Raw genomic sequence first — 5,782 nt, 5'->3', positions numbered from 1 at the left:
TTTTAATATATATTTTTTTGTTGTTGTTACTCATTTATTGTAGAATTGACAGCCTGTGAAGTGGTAGTTGAGGTCTCTCTACTGGCTATCTGCTGTTGGGTGCTGAGCTTTTGATGTTTCTTTGCCCATGTTCTTCAGCCCTGACATGCAGTGAGCACCTCACAGCCTCTGTTGACACTGACAATTAACACCAGTTATGCTGGCAGTTTTGTGGGGTGAACATTTGCCCAGTGGGAGCCTGAAGGCAACCAACTCGCTTCATAAAGGCTAACAGGCAGCCATTAGGTAATAATGATTTACTGATCTCAGCTGGACTCTGGCAGATGACCTAGATTTCATTATTTCCCCCTGCAGCCTACCAAACCTAGGACTTCTGAAGAAGTAAATCCCAACCATGACTTAGGTTATTCCATCCTTGTTTCAAAAAAGAAAAATGCCACAAGATGTATTTTTAATCTTCCCTTTGTCCTGTCAAGGGAGATGAGCAGAATGGGATATCAAATCCATATCCCACAGAAGCGAGTCTTCCTCCACAGCACCTCTTAATCCTCTCCAGTTCTCTACAGCCGGAGCAGTAGTAGCTGTATTATTTTCAGGAGTTGTATGGCATCTAAGAAGCAGTCAAGGAACTGAGCCCCTGGCTGCTAAATGCAGCACAGACACGTCTAGCCATTGAGATCCAGTGTTTCTGTTAGGCCTCTGAAGTCCAAGTCCCTCAGTGAGAAGAGCCCTGACTTTAGGTTCATGCACAGCACCAGTGCAGCAGGGTACTCTCGGTGCTTTGGGACTGTAGACGCTACTAACAAGTAACACTAAAAGTATAGTAAAAGCGGTGTTTCTAAGTTGTTATGAAGACATTATGAGGGTTTTCTCTGCCTGGCCCTTAAAACAGCAACAACTCATTGTGCGTGCCTGCCTCTTGGTCAGTCCCAGCTCTCTAGCAGGAAAGGAGCCCTTTGGATTGGATGGACAACAGAAACACCACGCCAGGCAGAGAATTCCTTTTAGACGGGGTGGAAGTGCTCCAGAAGCCTGGCCGACCCAAGGTGTCAGGTATAAGCAGATGGGTCGAACCAACTCCCTCTGGCGGCGGCCTATTCCGGTGCCCCGGGGCCGCGGTGCCAGGAGCCGAAGGGGCGGGCGGCAGGGGAGCGCCTGGCGGGGAGGCCGCGGCCTTGCCCTGCCCTGCTGGCGGCCGGTGCCCTCTCCTGAAGCGGGGAGCCCCGCGGCGCCCCCAGCCCCGTGTCGCCGTGCCCCTGAGCCCGGGCTCGGGGCCCGGTTCCCGGCGGCGAAGGGGGCCGCCGGGCCCGCCTCGCAGGCTGCCTGGCCCTCGGGGGTGGCTCCGCCTCGTGTCAGTGTCGTCCCCGGGCCAGGCACAGCCTGCAGGGGTTCGGCGCCGTCCCTGCGGCCATGAGGGAGCTGGTGGAAACGGAGTGCAGGGGCTCCAACCCCTCCCGAAGCTGGCTGGCCACTTCACGCAGGACAAGGCCTTGTGGCAAGAAGGGCTTCAGGGCTACCTGGCCTGGCCCTCTGGGGGCTCCCAGAGCAGCAGCCGTATCCAAACCCCTGGGAGTAGCCTCTGAAGATGAGCTGGTTGGAGAGTTCCTGCAAGAGCAGAATGCCCCTTTACTGCCCCGTGCACCGCAGACCTTTAAGATGGATGATCTATTAGCTGAGATGCAGGAGATTGAAGAGTCAAGCTTCCGACAGGCCCCTCAGTGAGCTCCAGGTGTGGCAGCCTTGGCACTGTCTGAAAACTGGACCCAGGAATTCTTGGCTGCAGCAGATAATGCCGGTGATGTCTCTTCAGATTACAACGAGACTGACTGGTCGCAGGAATTCATTGCTGAAGTGACAGATCCGCTGTCTGTGTCCACTGCCAAGTGGGCAGAAGAATACCTAGAGCAGTCAGAAGAAAAATTGTGGCTTGGGGAATTGGAAGACCAGTCAGATGAATGGTATGAGGAATATCAACCTGAAGATGATCTTAAGAAAACTGCTAGTGATTTTCTTTCTAAAGTGGATGATCCAAAACTCAACAGTTCTGAGTTCCTAAAGTTTGTCCACCAGATCGGAGATGGGAGGGTATCGGTCAAAGCTAATAAGGTGACCCACAGAGACCAAGATCAGGCAGAGCAATGGGCAGCTGAGTTTATACAGCAGCAGGGGGCATCCGAAGCCTGGGTGGATCAATTTATGCAATCTGGGAACATGTCAGCTCTTGATACAGAATTTGAGCAGGTAAAGACTGTTGTGGAGTCAGAAGTGGACTTCTGGGACAAACTCTGGGCAGAATGGGAAGAGATGGCCAAGAGAGATGCAGAGGCTCACCCTTGGCTCACTGATTATGAAGACCTCAACTCCTCTTCATATGACAAGGGTTATCAGTTTGAAGAAGATAATCCCATGAGAGATCACCCTGATGCTTTTGAAGAGGGGCGGAAACGCTTGGTGGAAAGTGACCTCCCCGGTGCTGTCTTGCTCTCTGAGGCTGCAGTACAACAGAAGCCAGATCATATGGAGGCCTGGCAATATCTGGGAACCACCAAAGCAGAGAATGAACAAGAACTCCTGGCAATCAGTGTTATCAGACAGTGCTTGGAACTGCAGCCTGGGAACCGCACAGCACTTAGGGCTTTAGCAGTCAGCTTCACCAATGAGTCCTTGCAGAAGCAGGCGTGTGAGACTCTGTGGGACTGGCTACACCACAAACCAGCATATGCTCACCTGCTGGAGAAGGAGCCAGAAGAGAGTGCCTTGGGGACAAATCTTGGGCATTCCAAGTGTGTGCTTGGTTCTCTGCTGTCTGACTCCCTTTTTGTGGAGGTCAAAGAGCTGTTCTTAGCAGCTGTGCGCAGCAACCTCTCAACTGTTGATCCTGATGTTCAGTGCAGCCTGGGTGTCCTTTTCAACCTTACTGGCGAATACAAGAAGGCTGTGGATTGCTTCAGTGCCACACTTAGTGTGTGTCCCAATGACCATCTTCTATGCAACAAGCTTGGTGCCACCCTGGCCGATGGGAATCAGAGTGAGGAAGCTGTGACTGCAGATCAGCAGGCACTGGAGCTCCAGCCAGGACATACCTGCTCTCAATACAACTTGGGCATTGGCTACATCAACATAGGTGCCCACCGTGAGGCTGTAGAGCACTTCTTAGAGGCTTTGCATATGCAGCAGAAGAGCCAAGGTCCACGGGGGCAGCAAGGTGCTATGTCTGACAACATGTGAAGCATCCTTCGCATGGCCCTCTCCATGCTGGGGCAGATTGACTTGTTCAGGGCAGCCAGTGCCTGTGATCTTCCCACATTGCTTCAGGCATTTGGCCTCCAGCAGTGACTCTGGCATGGGCTCCCCTGTGAGTGCAGGTTCAGCCCAGCCCAGCAGTGATCTTCCCGAGAAAGAAAATGTTCACTAGGGTTCACACACATCTTTGCTCTGGTAGGGCAGACCAATGGCAGCCATTTCTTGAAGGACCTCCTCCTGAAGTATGGAACTTCCCCTACCATTCTGTTGTGGCCTGAGCATCTCTGAGCAGTTCACACTATCATATCCATGGCTGACTGACGCTCTGCTAGGCAGATGATCAAAGTGGGAAAACAGCAAGTTTTGCCAGAGTGACCTGCAGTAGTAAACCAGCGTGGCTTTCAGACATTACAATAGCCATTCTGCAGAGACTACCTGCTGGACATGTCTTGAAGGCTGGTTGCTTTGGTGGGATGGGATTGCCATTTGGTGAAGCATTGAAAAATTTTGGTTTTCAGAAGAGGTCCTAGCACTCAGACTTGAAGCAATGCAATAGGAATAAAAGCCTAAATGTAATCTCCCAGAATATAGTGAGGAAAGAGTCAAGTCTTAATCTTTCATTTGATTGTCTGTCATTGTTTTTCGTTTGTGCAGAAGTTCCCCATCTTGTCTGTACTGAATCTTGTTAATTATCAATATCTGTATATAATTCTGTTGGGGAAATTTGAAAAAAAATAATAAAAAAATACAGAAAAAAAATACAGTTTCCTTACGAGGTGGAGTGGAGAGGCAGGAGCCGATCTAGTCTCTTTAGTGGCAAGTGATAGGACCTGTGGGAGTGGTGTCAAGCTGCGACGGGATGTTCAGGCTGGATATCAGGAAGAGGTTCCACCGAGAGCCCTCTTCACCGAGAGGCTTGTCGTGCACTGGAACAGGCTCCCCAGGGGCGTAGTCAAGGCACCAAGCCTTTTGGAGTTCAAGAAGCATTTGGACTGTGCTCTTAGTCATGGTCTGAATTTTTGTGTAAACCTATGTGGTGCGAGGAGTTGAACTCGATGATCCTTATGGGTCCCTTCCAACTCAGGATTTGATTCTATTGACTATGATTCTATTTTTTTAAACAGTTTTCTTTTTGCTGATTATCTGATTTGTTAAACTTCTCTCAGTGTACAGATATGGTGAAAACACTAAGCCATTCCTAACTCTGCTGACAAGTCTCCTTTCCCTAACACACCATTATTTCTTTACATTCACCATATTTCCCCAAGGTAACATCCCGCAGGCTTGTGTGCCCAGCAGAGGTACGGAAAGCTGCTGTGAGGTGCTAGACATGCCTCCACCACATGCAGTGGGACGGGGTCCAGACCGCCTCCTTACACACACTGATGTTTTCGCTTATCAGGCACTGGTGCTTTTACGACTTCTCCTTTCCCTGAAGCAATCACTGTTGCTTTTGGAGTCGATCTCTGAACAGATGGAGTTTCAGAGGGCAATAAAGAGGAGGGGGCCTTGCTGAGAGGGAGCGGGGAAGCTGCTCCAGCAGAAATCAAAGAGAGGTGAGGGGCTGGTGCCGGAGAGAAGAGGGTGGTGTGAGGGAAAGCAAAGTAATTTCAAAGGGCTCAGACCTTGAAAACCCAGGGGCTGATGTCGGTGAAGACAGGTTTGGACTCAAAGAGTGGAGAAATGTGACAGAAGTGTAATGAAATGACTGCAAGGCAAGCACAGAGGCTCATGAAAGAAAAGCATGAAAGTTGTTCTCCTCAGACTGACCTTCAAATGTCATGTCTCATCTCCACCATCTCAGCAGCAGTCAGATCCGCTGCTGCTTTGCAGCCAAAGGGAGCCAGACCCCCCCGTGCTGGTATTTATGAAAGGGCACGTGTCCAAGTGGCAACAGGAAAGCTGGCCACCAGGGAGATAGCTGAGTGCAGGGAGGATGCCAAGTGGATGAGACATGCCACACTTCTTCCAGACCCAACAGCTCTCACACTGTCTCGCACCCTCCCCATTTTCTTCTTCCCTTGTCAGCTACCTTTACCTTCACCCTTTCTTCATTTCTTCTTCCTGCAGTTAAGTCTGTTTGTCCCATTTTCTGGAAAGCACAGACGTGGAGAACCATCAAACACTGGCCACCTTTGACCACAGTTTGTAACGCCATCCTGGCTGGCTCAGTGTCACAAGTCATCTTGTGAATCTCCTCCTGTTAGAGTGTAATATCACCTTCAGACTAGTTCCTCTAACTCAGAAAATACCAAGACTCGATAAAGGAACAAATTGAACTGGATCTCCTACCCTCCAGCAGACTGGAGCCTAATAGAATTGACAGAGAAAGATCCTAACGGGCATCTTTTCAGTTTCTCAAAATTATTATTTATTTATCTGTTTATTCTGCTGTGAAAGTAATTCACTGAAAATTTTAAGCCTAAGAGAGAAAGGTTTGCTCTGCTGCTGAGCCCATGCATAGCACAACACTGCACAGCCCAGGAAGGTAGAAAATCTTCATTCTCTCATGTTGTATCTATTCCTGAAATCTGCAGGT

At 49.9% G+C, this 5,782-nt stretch overlaps 1 pseudogene across 1 annotated transcript; it reads left to right on the top strand.

Moving 5' to 3' along the window:
* The first annotated feature begins 236 nt into the window (after positions 1–236).
* On the top strand, positions 237–5,579 carry LOC310900216 (peroxisomal targeting signal 1 receptor-like; annotated as a pseudogene). The gene has a single exon. The product of its transcript is annotated as a peroxisomal targeting signal 1 receptor-like (transcript).
* Positions 5,580–5,782: the final 203 nt, after the last annotated feature.

The sequence above is a fragment of the Anser anser genome, assembly GCF_964211835.1.
Source record: "Anser anser genome assembly, chromosome: 5".
Classification (NCBI taxonomy): Eukaryota; Metazoa; Chordata; class Aves; order Anseriformes; family Anatidae; genus Anser; species Anser anser.
Note: the sequence above shows the minus strand (reverse complement) of the source record. Positions and strands in the feature narration are given on the sequence as shown.